Below are 16,790 nucleotides of genomic sequence, written 5' to 3'. Positions count from 1 at the left end.
CATTTAGCAGGATATATTTCATCTGTGTGTTATGTGAATTTACTGCAAGATTTTATTAAGGGATTTAAAAAAAACAGGCATGCCAATGTAGATCATTTTACTGACTTATAAATTTAACATGTCTTGCCTCAGCATTGTCAAGGCAATAACAGTGTATTCTAGGAGCACACCTCACTAGCTTACAGAAATGAGGTATAAATTGTTTTCATGGCTCCTTTCAGCAATCAAGATGCCATCTATGACATGTGCTGATGAATTGCTTGGCCACATATCCCACCCACTTCTGCCATGGTATCTATCAAATGGCTATGTATTTTGTACAGAATATTAGTCTTGTAGATTCACTGTCACTTAAATCTGACATCAGAAACAAACACTAATATTTTGACAACCCTGCGGCCCTACAACTTACAATTTTTTTTTCTAGTGGTCTCTCTTGTTAGTGCATTTAAAGGCACTGAATTAAACAGATTGGACTATAACAGTACAATATTAGTTTAAAATTGTTAATTTTTTCTGCTATCCAGAAAATAGCCATCATAGTTTATATAAATGTAATATCATTGAGGAAAAACTGACATGATTTGTGGAATGCAATAACCTTTTTTGAAAAACACCTCTTATGTAAATGCTTATTTAATTGTCTTCTAGAAAACACCCTTTGTTAACTATATTATATGAGTCATTGTAATATTCATTACTGAAGATTTTTTATTGTACTTCTCTTGTTATTTCCGAGACGCTAAATCTAAACTGGAGAAGTAACAGGGCACATTAAAAAAAAAACAAAAACAGCCAAACAGTGGAAATTAAAATCAAGGTCTTAGTATTAATATCAAGATGACAGAATTGCATCTGAAAACACCCATTATGTTACCTTGGACCCCAAAGGAGCCATGTGAGGTGGAACCAGCAGTGTGAATGTGTAAGCAGCCATTTTATGAGATAGTTGAAGCATGTGGAGCCTCATAGAAGGTGCCATGGAAGATCAGCTTTGAGTTGGAGGGTGACTGAAGCAGATGAATACAATTACCCTGAGGATGCAATATCCCCTGTTTTCCATCCCAAAACAGCATAGCTGATATTGTAGAAAAATCATGTGTAAAAAGAATTTTAGGGGCAATTTCACAAAACTGTCATGAGATGAAACTCTGTTGTATCACTCATCACTCATTTGGAGTTTTTAGTTTTCTTGGAATCCACAAATCTGTACAGTACCCATCCACCCATCCATTCATTTATATATTGAGTAAGCACCGTTATTACATGTACGTCACTTGTAACAGGAGTGATTTTTTACACATTTTAGTTTTGTTGTTCATTTTTATTTCCACATTAAACTATTTAATCATTTTCACTTGAATATTTTAAAACATCAATCAACCTGCCTTTTCAAAATTACGTTTTTCCCGCATGAAAATAAAATGTTTATAAACTGTATAAGAATGAAATGTTTAGATTTTAATCAATCAATCAATGAATCAACATTTATTTATATAGCACATATTCATACAAAAAAATGTAGCTCAAAGTGCTTTACAAAATGAATAGAAAAATAGAAGACACAATAAAAAATAAACATAAGTCAACATTAATTAACATAGAATAAGAGTAAGGTCCGATGGCCAGGGTGGACAGAAAAAACAAAAACAACTCCAAAGGCTGGAGAAAAAATAAAATCTGTAGGGGTTCCAGACCAAGAGACCGCCCAGTCCCCTCTGGGCAATCTATCTAACATAAGTCAAACAGTCCTCTTTGTATTTAGGGTTTTCATGGAAGGACCTGATGATGATGGTCACGTAGACTTCTGGCTTTCAGTCCATCAATGTTGGTGCATCATGATGCTTTGAGTGGGAAAAAAGAAACCGGAAAAAGAAACAGAAGAGAGAGTAGGGGTCAGTATGGATTTTGGAGCCACTGTGAATAGTTATTATGAAGAATTGAACATACAGAGTATCAGTATTAAGTTAAAGTGAAGTTATAAAAAGGCCATGTTAAAGTAATGTGTTTTCAGCAGTGTTTTAAAGTGCTCTAATGTATTTGCCTGCCGAATTCCTATTGGCAGGCTATTCCAGATTTTAGGTGCAAAACAGCAGAAGGCCGCCTCACCACTTATTTTAGGTTTAGCTTTTGGAATTATAAGGAGACACTCATTTGAAGATCTAAGGTTACGATTTGGAATATAAGGTGTCAGACATTCCGATATATAAGATGGAGCGAGATTATTTAAGGCTTTATAAACCATAAGTAGTATTTTAAAGTCAATCCTGAATGACACAGGCAACCAGTGTAGTGACATCAAAACTGGAGAAATGTGTCAGATTTTCTTTTCCCAGTTAGGATTCTAGCAGCTGCATTCTGCACTCGTTGCAAATGATTTATGTCTTTTTTGGGTAGTCCTGAGAGGAGAGCATTACAGTAATCTAGTCGACTGAAAACAAAAGCGTGAATTAATTTCTCCGCATCTTTCAATGATATAAGAGGTCTAACTTTAGCTATGTTTCTTAAGTGAAAAAATGCTGTCCTAGTGGTCTGATGAATATGCGATTTAAAATTCAGATTACAGTCAACGGTTACCTCTAAATTTTTTACTTCCGTCTTAACTTCTAATCCTAGTGCATCAAGTTTATTTCTGATAACCTCACTGAATCCATTATTGCCAATTACTAAAATTTCAGTTTTCTATTTATTTAGTTTGAGAAAATTACTATTCATCCATTCAGAAATACAAGTCAGACATTGTGTTAATGAATCAAGAGAATCGGGGTCATCAGGTGCTATTGATAAGTACAGCTGTGTGTCATCAGCATAGCTGTGGTAACTCACGTTGTAACCTGAGATAATCTGACCTAACAGAAGCATGTAGACACACAACACAACACAATTTAAACACACAACTTGCTGTGTCATGTCAAGTGCTCCATGAGAATGCTTTTATGCCTTTGGTGTTCTTTTCTGACTACTTAAAGGCGTTGCAATTTTTGATTGAAGTTATTCTGGTAGCATGCAACATTTGTTCTAGGTATAAATTAGTTTTTATTACACTTACTCAAACCCCAGATTTTCTGAATTTTTTTTTGTCTTTTCATTGTATTTAAAAATAAATATGTAAATAATTCAATTAAATTGTTTATTGTGAAGTACCATATACAGTGAAATGCTTATTTGCATGTGCAGCTGCAGACAAGAAACAAACACCATAGAAAAAATAAATATACAATAAATACAAAACGTGACAGTGAGTGCATGTGCAAGGCAACAGTAGTAGAAGCAATGGAGGTAGTAATAATAATAATAATAATACATTTTATTTATACAAGGCGCCTTTCAGAGAACTCAAGGACACCGAACAAACAATAAATAAATAAATAAATAAATACAAAACACAATTATAAACAACTTAAAACATTAGAAAATCTAAAAATTAAAACCAAACAAAACCACTATAATTAGGAGGAAGAAGAAAAAGCCATTTTAAACAAATGTGTTTTAAGTTTACATTTGAAAGATGAATATGATTTGATATTTCGGAGATCCGCAGGTAATGAGTTCCAGTGCTTGGGAGCAGAACGGCTGAAAGCTCTGCTCCCCATGGTGGTTAGACGGGAAGGAGGAATGGTCAGATGGATGGAAGAAGAGGATCTAAGGTTACGGGATGGAATGGCAACATGCAGAAGGTCAGACAGATATGGAGGTGCGAGGTTATGGATGGCCTTAAAAGTTAGTAGCAGAATCTTAAAATCAATACGAAACTTGATCGGGAGCCAATGAAGCTGCTGCAAGACCGGAGTAATATGGTGAAAAGATGGGATTCCAGTGATGATACGTGCTGCAGAATTCTGGACTAACTGAAGCTTGTGAAGAGATTTATTAGGGAGACCAAAGAGGAGTGAATTGCAGTAGTCCAGCCGAGAAGTAACAAGACTATGAACAAGAATGGCAGTAGTATGAGGAGTGAGGGAGGGACGAATGCGATTAATATTACGTAAGTGGAAGTAAGCAGACCGGATGATGTTATTAATGTGACATTGGAAAGATAGAGTACTGTCGAGGATGACACCCAGACTCTTGACCTGAGATGATGGGGAGACAACAGAGTTATCAATAATAAAAGAAAGATTATTGGTTTTGGATAATGATGATTTTGAACCAATGAGGAGAACCTCAGTTTTGTCACTGTTTAATTTAAGAAAATTTGAAGAGAACCAGGATTTAATTTCAGAAATGCAGTCAATAAGCGAGGGTGGTGGAAAAGAGGAGGTGGGTTTACCAGCTAGGTAGAGCTGGGTGTCATCAGCATAACAGTGAAAATTAATGTTATATTTGCGAAAAATATTGCCAAGGGGAAGAAGGTAAATAACAAAAAGAAGAGGCCCCAGGACAGAGCCTTGGGGCACACCAGAAGTAACAGCGGTGGGTTGGGATATGAAAGTTTTAAGCTGTATGAACTGAGGTGACAAGATTACTGGTTGTTCATGAGTCTAATTGTAATTGAGTAAAAACTGTTCATGAATTTGGAGGTGCAAGTACGTATAGACTTTAAATGCTTCCCAGTTGGGAGGAGGGTGAAAAGTGGCAGTGCAGGATGGCTGGAGTCCCACCTGATACTGTGTACCTTTCTAAGTCAGCATGTGGTGTGGATGTCATGGATCGCAGGGAGCTGAGTGCCTGTGATCTGCTCTGCTGTTTTCACCAAATACTGCAAAGCTCTGTGATCCTGAACTGAGCAACTACTGTATCAGGATGTAATGTATACTGAGAGGATGTATTCCACAGCACACCTATAGAATATGCACAGGATTGTGGGTGATATCCAGGCCTTCCTCAGTTTCCTGAGGAAGTAAATGCATTGTTGAGCTTTCTTTACTCCTGCTGCAGTGTAACATGACCATTTAAGGTCAGCAGTGTGGGTCACCCCAAGGAACCTGAAGCTGCTACTCTGCTCCACAGCCTCTCCTCCAATGTAAATGGGTCAACGTTCTCTCATCTGCTTATGGAAATCCATGATCAGTTCCTTAGTTTTGCTAGCATTGGTGGTGAGATAATTGTCCTGGCACCATTCTGCCAGGAATCTGATCTGCTCTAGTCATCTTGTCATCCTTGCTGATCAGACAGATTATGGTGGTGTCATCTGCTAACTTAAACTGCATGCCACACAGTCATCAGTACAGCAGGGAACTCCTGCTGGGGGCCAGTGCTGTTGATGATGAGATGGATGAAGTTTTTCCACCATTATGCACATGCTGAGGTTTGCCAGTAAGGAAGTGCAGGACCCAGTTACACAGTGATGAGCTCAGCCTCAGATCCATGACTTTAGCAATGAGCTGGGATAGGATGACTGTACTGAATGCAGAATTGTATTTCACTAACAGCATCCTAACATAACAGTTCTTGTTCTCTAGGTGAGACAGAATAGTTTAAAGTGCCATGGAAATGACATCCTTAGTAGACCTGTTGCAACGGTAGGCAAACTGGAGGGGATACAAACTGCCAGAGAAGATATAATAAGTAAGGTGTGATATGATGTACAATGTACAGTACACATCTGCAAATGTCTATGTCCTTCTTAATATGGTCTTGGTCCCCTGGCTGTCAGGAAGAAAGTAAGGGACCAGGATAGTAAGCATAGTCAACACCTTTGCTCTAAGGTTTCTTTATTCATAGGGCTAATTGTGTTGGTCTCTGACTTTGCACCTGCTTGAAGTGTACTACAAAATAAGGAAAATCCTAAAGTATTTGATTTATATGGATTAATTTCACATACAGTAGCATTCTCAGTCACTTGTAATCCATTTCAGGGATACAGGAGGTCATCCATTTAAAGTTTTTAGAATGTCATAACTAATGCAATTAACAGCCTGCTTTTTTGATTACAAACAGTACATTGTTAAAGGAGAGATGGGGTGCAGGATGAGGAAAGAATTAACCAATTAAAAAAATAAAGTAAGGTAAATAAGGCAATCATCTGTCATATAGAGTGGTGGTAATGTAGGTTCTATAATCTATACTAATAAAAGGCAAAGCCCTCACTGACTCACTCACTGACTGACTGACTCATCACTAATTCTCCAACTTCCCGTGTAGGTAGAAGGCTGAAATTTGGTAGGGTTATTCCTTACAGATTCCTTACAAAAATTGGGCAGGTTTCATTTCGAAATTCTACGCATAATGGTCATAACTGGAAGCTGTTTTTCTCCATTTACTGTAATGGAGATGAGCTTGAAACCCGTGGGGGCGGAGTTTCGTGTGACATCATCACGCCTTCCACTTAATCACGCAGTACGTATTAAACCAGGAAGAGGCCCAAAAAGCGCTGAAGAAAACATGCATTATATAATTGAGAAGGCAGCGAAACAATAAGAAGCGAGCGAGTGACATATACAACCATATTCATGAGTTCTGCTACTTGGAAACAAAGCACGATGTAAACCTAAACTTTAAATTAAGTTCATAGACAGGCTGCCGCTGGCGTTTGTAATTTAGTGCCTACCCATATAAGGCCATCCGTCAGCGGCAATCCAATAGCAAACTGCCACGGGTAAATATTCACAGGTGAAGGACTGTCCTTATGCAGAGGAAAATGAGATGGTCAGGGTGGTGTTTGGCACAAACTCAGCGAAACTGCGAGAGAAAGTTTTAAGTGCCGGGAGTTCGGTAACATTAGATACAGCCATGGACATAGCACGACATGGCACCAACACAGCTGGGAAACTTCGATGCATGTACACCGAGCGCCTCACGTGAACTGACGCAGTGCGCAGACAAAAGCAACAGTTCCAAAGAGCTGAACAAAAACGAATTACACAATTGAAAAGGCAGCAAAAAATATGAAGCGTCTGATACATACAAGCATATTCATAAATGCAGCTACTGTGGAAACAAAGCACACGGTGGAAAAAGTCAATGTCCCGCTAAAGGAAGACAGTGTAAAAAAAAAAAACCCGTGCATGCAGTGTGTTGGGTCTCAGATAAAGAAGAAGACGAGCTGTTTATTGATGCAGTAAGAAACGAATCGATGAATGAAACCTGTCATCTTTACAACGATTGACAAACACGGAATGTAACTTGAACACAACACATCCTACAAATACGAACCTGATTGAAAGAAATAATGATAATCAAATCCTTGATGACAGCAACACTCAGTAAAACTCACAAAACAATTACTGTATATTGACAGTCATGTTACGTTATTTTTAAAATGTTCCCTTTTCTTTTTCATAGCCTCTTTAACACACTACATCTCCGCTGCGATACGCGGGTATATATATATGTATATATATACCCGATCTACATACTCGAATAATGGATACTTTATTCGCCATCAATGATTGTTTTGGTAAAGCCATACTCAGTGTATTCATTAGATGAACGGTAAAAAAGTAAGAGCGAGGGGAGGATGACTTATTGAGGCATGCAAGCAAAACCACAATAGCACGCTGGCTCGATGTACAAAAAATATATCTTTTCAAGTTCTATTTACTCCATATGTGTCAAACCAAGGCCCGAGGCAACATCCGCCCGGCGTGTAATTATATCCGCCCGAGATCATTTTATATACTGTATTATTGTTATTAATGGCCAGGGGATATGAAGCACTGGTAACACAATAAACTACAGATCCCATAATGCAGCGCTTCAGCTGCCTTGTAACACTTACCGCCCCCGCTGTCTCTTCAGTCGTTTCCTTACTTTGCGAAGGAAGCAGCTTTCTCAGAGCTTCTGCACTGTTTTATAAACGAACGATATATAAGAAAGTCCTTTTTCCTTGCTTCACCAACGAAGCAGCCTTTTTATTTAATCCACGGGTTCTCCGCTGTTTCATTGTTCATTTATTATGATTTTTTATAGTTATTGTGTAGGTTTTATTTAATCCACGGGTTCTCTTCTGTGTTCACTGCGGTGTCTTCTTTCGTTTACGAGCTTCGCCAAGAAAGCAGCTTTCTCACAGCTTCTGCACTGTTTTAAAACGAACGACATATAAGAAAGTCCTTTTCCTTGCTTCACCAACGAAGCAACCTTTTTATTTAATTCACGGGTTCTCTTCTATTTTATTGTTCATTTGTTACGATTCTTACAGTTATTGTGTAGGTTTTATTTAATCCACGGGTTCTCTTCTGTGTTCACTGCGGTGTCTTCTTTCGTTTACGACCTTCGCCAAGGAAGCAGAAACTTACAACCACTGAAACTTTGTAACGGCACAAGACTTCAGGTTACATCTCTACAAAACAACCTAATTGAAGCAACTATATGTACTGACATCGCACGAGATGGCACCAGCACAGCTGGGAACCTTCGATGCATGTACACCGAGTGGCTCACGTGAACTGACGCAGTGCACAGACAAAAAGCAACAGTTCCAAAGAGTGCTGAACAAAAACCGAATTACGCAATTGAGAAGGCAGCAAAAAAATATGAAGCGTGTGACACATACAAGCATATTCATAAGTGCAGCTACTGCGGAAACAAAGCACACGGTGAAAAAAGTCAATGTCCCGCTAAACGAAGACAGTGTAAAAAAAAACCCGTGCATGCAGTGTGTCACGTCTAAGATAAAGAGGAAGATGAGCTGTTTATTTATGCAGTAAGAAACGAATCGATGAATGAAACCTGTTATCTTTACAGCGATTGACAAACACAGAATGTAACTTGAACACAACACATCCTACAAATACGAACCTGATTGAAAGAAATAATGATAATCAAATCCTTGATGACAGCAACACTCATAACACTCACAAAACAATTACTGCATATTGACAATCATGTTATGTTATTTTAAAAATGTTCCCTTTTCTTTTTCATAACTTCTTTAACACACTACTTCTCCGCTGCGAAGCACGGGTGTATATACACTGTATATATATATATATATATATATATATATATATATATATACCCCGATCTACATACTCTCAAATAGACAAACCACACGCCGTGGCGCAATGGAAGAGGCTTCGGCTCTAGTGCTGAGGTTCGATTCCCGAGAGGGGGTGCACTGAGTATGTACGCCTGATGACCCCAAAATTAGGGCGAAACATGTGATGTGTACTCTTTGCATTATTTCACAGTAAAACTATTTCAATATATATATACATACATATATATACACACACATACATATATATCAGCGCTTCCCGATTCATTTTACCCTCGCATCCCCTTCGTTTGAGACGTATGAAAAAATATGCAGTTAACGCAGAAAGACAGATCACCAATTGAAGCTTTATGAATAATGGATACTTTATTCGCCATCACTGATTGTTTTGGTAAAGCCATACTCAGTGTATTCATTAGATGAACGGTAAAAAAGTAAGAGCGAGGGGAGGGTGACTTATTGAGGCACGCAGGCGAAACCACAATAGCACGCGAGCTCGATGTAGTGCGTGTCAACTCGATCTGAATTGTGCGATCACATTCAAAAAAATATATCTTTTCAAGTTCTATTTAGTCGACACAAATATCTTTGGTTAGAATGTAAGGCGAATTTACTCTTTACATTTGTATGGTGAAGAAAAATGTATGCAATGATGCCTACATTTAACTTACATTCCTACCAAAGACATTTCTGTCGACTAAATAAAAATTCCTTCTATTTAAAATTTAAATAGAACTTGAACAGAAACGAATAGTTCATAATATCCACGCAGACTTTCACGTAAGAGCGGGAGTCATCTGTTTCAACAAGCAGCGTATTGCACTGATACGAAATAGCCTGCCCATTTAATTATTTAGGAATGGATAAATAAATTAAGATTTTGTACAAATAATGTTTTTCATTTTTCTTCCTTCATGGATTCTGGCACCCCCAGCAACAGCTGCTCGCACCCCAAAGAGTGTGTACATATATATATATATATATATATAAATACTAAATTGAATTTGGCACACTCCAAAACCTTTACAAAACTCAAGAAAAATTGAAAATAAAGACAAAGATGGCAGCAAACTAAAATAAAAAACTTCAAATTAATGATACAGATAATTAATTAGAAATTGAATGGAAAATGGTTTCTTTTTCACTTTAGGAGCCAAAATGATGAATGGAACACAACTGAGAGGGGGGCATTCATTGAAGAGTGAAACTTATTATCAGCTGACAACAATAAATATTATTACAGGGTAAGTAAAAATAATTTGACAATTTAATTCACATCAATGTAAAGAGAAGCTCAGTATTATGTTACATATATTCCATTCCTCATTTCTTCCTTCCATTTCTCTCTGTGCTATAGCAACTGCCTTAACATTTCTGTTAATTATGATATTGCTTGTAGTTTTCCATTTCATTTTCAAAAACAGCAAACTCCACAGGTAGTTGCCTGGCATACTCTGGCTAAGAGTAAATTGGACAGCCATGTTACACAAGCAAGTCACCACAATGCAAGTTATGATCAGACTGATTAGGGATTAACTCTGTATATCTAAAGTTAAACAATGTAGTGAGATATTGCAGGGTTAATAACTCATACAGCATATCACCTATTTATATGGCATTCATCTGAAATAGCATCCTGTAAAACAGAATATTTTTCATATGTTTGCTTGGATTTTAAGCAATTTTAATAAGATGTAAGGAATTGCATTTGCATTTTGCAAATACTTTTATGGTTTTAGACTCTGTGTAAAAAAGTGTCAATATTTGAAGAAAATAAAACAATGTTTGATGAATAAAATGAAAACATCAATCAATTGGTGACTTAAAATTAGGCATTAAATTTCAATGGCAAATTTAATAACTTTGTTAATACAGGGTGGAGCAGGGAAACAGGAAATTTTGGAGCTAGGTGTTGGCAACCCTGGAGCATCGGCAGTTGTTTGGGACAATTGTGACCTCATTTAGAACCCCTTGCCATTAGTTGTAATGAAGCAATGGAGTGATGCGCAATAAGCATTTGCTGTGAAAGCCTTTTATAAGAATGGTGATAGTGTGACTGTGTGTTTACCAGCTAGGACATCATGATCATGTCCTGTCTGCTCATGTGATATCAAAAACATGTGGTTTGAATTGGATGGAGCCACTTCACATACTGCCCGACAATCGATGGCAGCTATTCGACGATTGTTTGGAAGGCACGACATTTCACGCAACGGTGACATTCCATGGCCTCCGAGATCACCAGGTCTCACTGTTAATGATTTTTTTTCTGTTTTGTTCATCTTAAAAGCCACATGTAATGCACACGTCCTGCAACCATTGCTCACCTAAAAAGGAGCATTGAATAGGAAATTGCTGGCATTCCTCTTGACATACTCTGACAAGCAATATAGAATTTCCACAACAGACTGTCAAAATGTGTAGGGAGAAATAGACAATACCTTCATGATGCTTTCTTCAAAACATGAATATTGAAGGAATATTGATTACCATTAATTGCATATCCTGTACAATGCATTTCATCATTAAATGTGTTTGAAACTTTCATGTTTACTTGAGCCACCTACAAATAGAACAATCAGACACATTGCAACAAAATTTAACATGAGTCTTCCAAATGTTTTAATGTGCCCCTTTGTGTAGTATAAAATGAAAGATTTATGTCTTCATTGGTTTGATCAGAATTAGCTTATTATAGGCAGGGTGGCAATAACTCCTTTGATTATTATAGATACAGATATATTATAGACTAGCAAAATACCCGCGCTTCGCAGCGGAGAAGTAGTGTGTTAAAGAAGCAATGAAAAGAAAAGGAAACATTTTGAAAATAACGTAACCTGATTGTCAATGTAATTGTTTTGTCACTGTTGTGAGTGATGAGTGTTGTTGTCATATATATATATTTACACACACACACATAAACATATATATATATACATATCTATACATATACACATATATACATACATATATATATCTACATATATACACACACATATATACACACACATACATACATACACACACATATATACACAGAAATACATATATATATATATACATACATACACACACACATATATAAACATATATATACATATACATACATATCTACATATATACACACACAGCTATTTCGTATCAGTGCAATACGCTGTTTGTTAAAACGGTTGACTCCGCTCTTACGTGCAATAAAAAATCAAATCATTCAGTTGTCTTTGCTCATATGTCATTTTAGAGCTGGACGCCTGCCATCTTTTTTTGGCCACAAGTTCGTTTCTGTTTGGTGTGAGGTTCTGTGTTGTGGAGATTCTCAGGATGGATTGCAGGTGCTCATCAGTGAGGCGACTCCTGTGTGCTGTTTTGTTAGTCTTTATCACTGAGAAGAGCTTCTCACACAGATATGTGCTACCAAACATGCACAAGGTTCGAGCCGCATGTAGACGGACTTTTTTTGTTCTTCAAAGTCACCAAAGCGCCGTGCAAACTCAGTGCGCAATAACTCTAGCTTCGCAATAACTTGCAGCATCATAAGGTAGACTTGATTAACGCGGTAAATGTTCAGCAAGGCAGCTGAAGCGCTGCATTATGGGATCTGTAGTTTATTGTGTTACCAGCGCTTCATATACCCGGGCCATTAATAACAATAATACAGTATATAAAATGATCTCGGGCGGATATAATTACGCCGGGCGGATGTGGCCCGCGCCCTTGAGTTTGACACATATGGACTAAATAGAACTTGAAAAGATATATTTTTCAAATGTGATCGCGCAATTCAGATAGAGTTGACGCACTACAGCCTGCATGCCTCAATGAGTCATCCTCCCTGCTCTTACTTTTTACCGCTCATCTAATGAATACACTGAGTATGGCTTTACCAAAACAATCATTGATGGCGAATAAAGTATCCATTATTCGAGTATGTAGATCGGTATATATATATACATATATATATACCCGCGTATCGCAGCGAGAAGTAGTGTGTTAAAAAGGTAGAAAAGAAAAGGGAACATTTTAAAAATAACGTAACATGACTGTCAATATACAGTATTTGTTTTGTGAGTGTTACTGAGTGTTGCTGTCATCAAGGATTTGATTATCATTATTTCTTTCAATCAGGTTCGTATTTGTAGGATGTGTTGTGTTCAAGTTACATTCCGTGTTTGTCAATCGCTGTAAAGATGACAGGTTTCATTCATCGATTCGCTTCTTACTGCATCAATAAACAGCTCGTCTTCTTCTTTATCTGAGACCTGACACACTGCATGCATGGGTTTTTTACACTGTCTTCCTTTAGCGGACATTGACTTTTTCCACCGTGTGCTTTGTTTCCGCAGTAGCTGGATTTATGAATATGCTTATCAGACGCTTCATATTTTTGCTGCCTTTTCAATTGTGTAATTCGGTTTTGTTCAGCTCTTTGGAACTGTTGCTTTTATCTGTGCACTGCGTCAGTTCACGTGAGCCACTCGGTGTACATGCATCGAAGGTTCCCAGCTGTGCTGGTGCCATCTCGTGCTATGTCCATGGCTGTATTTAATGTTACCTTAGTCCTGGCACTTAAAACTTTCTCTCGCAGTTTCGCTGAGTTTGTGTCAAACACCACCCTGACCATCTCATCTTCCTCTCCATAAGCACAGTCCTTCACCCGTGAATATTTACCCGTGGCAGTTTGCTATTGGATTGCCGCTGACGGACGGCCTTATATGGGCAGGCACTAAATTACAAACGCCAGCGCAGCCTGTCTATGAACTTAATTTAAAGTGTAGGTTTACATCGTGCTTTGTTTCCGAAGTAGCAGAACTCATGAATATGGTTGTATATGTCACTCGCTCGCTTCTTATTGTTTCGCTGCCTTCTCAATTATATAATGCATGTTTTCTTAAGCGCTTTTTTGAGGTCTTCCTGGTTTTCTATGTACTGCGTGATTACGTGGGAGGCGTGATGATGTCACACGAAACTCCGCCCCCACGGCGTTGAAGCTCATCTCCATTACAGTAAATGGAGAAAAACTGCTTCCAGTTATGACCATTACGCGTAGAATTTCGATATAAAACCTGCCCAACTTTTGTAAGGAAGCTGTAAGGAATGAACCTGCCAAATTTCAGCCTTCCACCCACACGGGAAGTTGGAGAATTAGTGATGAGTGAGTGAGTGAGTGAGTGAGTGAGTGAGGGCTTTGCCTTTTATTAGTATAGATAATATATCACCTCTATATATTGTTTAAATCATATTGGGCAAAAATGTGGTAGACTGGGCTTTTTACATTGGTGTAATGCAATAAAGATAGATTATATTGTATATTTAAGAGAAAAATAACTGGAGAGGGACTAGTGTGAAACCTGACATGCTTTTGTATCAACCAGATGAGATTTGTATTGCTTCTTCTATACTTGAAGATCAACTTTAAAAATTATTGGACTGATTTTATTTGCATATCATATTGAAAATTGATGGGAACTGGGGAGTAATTAAGGATGAATCTCGCCTCCTCTTGCCTTACAAGGAAAAAAAACAAGAAAACTGCAACCTTTGCCTCAATTTCATGTCATTAGTTATACAGAATAGGACTATGTGGCTTTTTACTGTTTTGTAAAACTTTCGTTTAACTTTAGTTAATTACATAACTCTGAAGCTCCAACATGCTCCAGTACGGAGTTTGTTACACTTTGGACACCTGTATCACATTATTATCTGCTGGGTCTGACAAAGAAGCATCAATATGCACACACAAATGAGTTTATAAATAATTAAATACAAGGTGAGCAGATCTGCAAGGGTAAAAAACAGTGGATATATTTTCAAATTAATTCCTATAAATAGTCTTTCTTAATGTGCAAGTACAGAGAGAATAAATGTCTCCTTAAGACATTTTCATAGTATTCTTTGAAAATATCAATCAAGAGGAATATTAATTTAGTTTTTCCTAGGACCACAAGAAAAGACACACTGACACTGAGTTGCAGAGTAACAACTTGACCTACAGTCACTCACACAATGGTTAGCCAACAGTCAGGAGCAGAAGACAATTTGATATCTAGACTTCATCATTCTCTTCAGGAGTATTAGTAGTAGGTTGTTGTACCATGTTAGTCACTATGGATGCAATGAGAATTCAAGCAAAATGACACCTTTTACTGGCTAACTGAACAGATTACAATATGCAAGCATTCAGGACAACTCAGGCCCCTTCTTCAGGTAAGATGTAATCAAGAAGAAGGAACATGCGCTGCCTTGAAAACTTGCATATTGTAATCTGCAAGGTATCATTTTGCTTTACTTCTCAAGGATGAATGCCCAGACCGGAATTTCACTTAAGTAGATGGCCCCAAAATGAAATCTTCAAAGATAAATAATAATAATTGTTAGAGGGACTATTTTTGGACTGTTTTAGGCAGGCAGTAATAATATGAATGCAGGCATTTATCTGGAGATTTGTCTGTTTCACCTGTTGAGGAAGAAAGGCTGCAATAGTTGTTCTTTCAGGCCCTTGTGTCACATGTTTGAAAGTAACAACAGGAGCAAAAAAATTGAAGGCAGTCCCTATAGAAGGGGCAAAACAGACTAAAGAAAACATAAGAAAGGGAAAGAAACATGAAAGATAAAATCATCAATGACTTGATTTGTAATGATTTTTAGCATCCTGAGATTAATATTTGCACAATTGTGCTGTTTAAATAATCTTTGGGTTATGCTTTGTTCCTATCGTTATGACAATTACATCATCCATTGCCATTTTAGAATGAGTTTTCCTTGTGGGCACACCCTTTTTGCTCTTTTTGCATAGCCAGAGCCATTTTAATTTATGACTACAGTATAAGTAGCTAACCACATGCAAGTGTGGCATCAACACTCCATCACTATTTAAGGCAGCAGCACAGTAAGATTATAATCCAAGCTCTAGAAAATTGTTGTGATTGTACAATCATTTTACTTTGGTTGGAAAAGTAAAATGTACTTGGAAAAGTAGACCTGCCTTAAAACAATGATTAGCCTGCTCCTTTAAACTAGGTTATCTTACCAGCTTCATAGGCCCCCGGGCAATGTAGTATACTGGAGACCCTGTTTTGATAGCAAAGCAAAAACATACATAAGCATCAGAAACATCATGGTTCCCTATTCTCCTGGAGGCCCTGGCCAGTGCCCATTGTGCCCATACATTAAGATGACCCTGCCTTTAAATTGTTTTCATCTCCCAGCCATTTCTCAGTATCTAACTACTCCTTTCTTCCAAAGTGTGAACATCCGATATAGGTTTACAATATCATAATTTAGGGTAGATCCCTAGAGAATCATCATAGGGCTTTAAAATGCCTATCACCACAATAGCATCTACCTCATCTACCTTTAGCGAGGATGCAAGGTGAATTGATCAATGTGTTTTATCTACAGTTCAGCTGAAATAGTTTAGTTATCACTGACGCACTCAGCAATTCACAAAACTCAAAGATTTTCTGATTTTCCTTTAGAAAGGAAATAAAATGAGAAATTAAGTGGGCACCTGGAAGCTGTATAAAAGCATATTACCATCCTATTTTGAAAAACTTGGAACAAACTACAACTGAGGAAGACTCTCCTTTAGAAAAAGCTAACCATACCATGCTGGTAAAACTTACAGATTTGGGAAATTAACAGCATAAAAAAAAACCAGAGAATTATGGGATCCCAAAGAGAATAGAAACTGGACATTCAGTTATATCCATGTTAGAGGAGTTCACCACAATCTCAGAAAATACTAATAAAAAACAGGAAATTGAAATAGAATATTGCATATCTAGCAGCCATAAGAGTTTTCATCTTCAGATTTAATCATCTTTTATACTTAATAAATGAGGTATGGATTAGTCATACATAAATCAGTAGATCAAATTCTTGTGCCGGAAGGAGAAAGGAATTGATTTATTTGTCA

At 37.4% G+C, this 16,790-nt stretch overlaps 1 long non-coding RNA gene across 1 annotated transcript in view; it reads left to right on the top strand.

The window, feature by feature from the left end:
• LOC120533612 overlaps positions 1 to 16,790 on the top strand; it is a 104,957-nt gene that overhangs the window by 50,967 nt on the left and 37,200 nt on the right. The window contains exon 2 of the long non-coding RNA XR_005634572.1: positions 10,029 to 10,122. This is a non-coding gene — a long non-coding RNA (uncharacterized LOC120533612). The remainder of the gene's footprint in view (positions 1 to 10,028; positions 10,123 to 16,790) is intronic.

Source organism: Polypterus senegalus, chromosome 8 (genome assembly GCF_016835505.1).
Source record: "Polypterus senegalus isolate Bchr_013 chromosome 8, ASM1683550v1, whole genome shotgun sequence".
In the NCBI taxonomy this organism is placed as follows: Eukaryota; Metazoa; Chordata; class Cladistia; order Polypteriformes; family Polypteridae; genus Polypterus; species Polypterus senegalus.
This window is presented reverse-complemented; position numbering and strand designations above follow the sequence as displayed.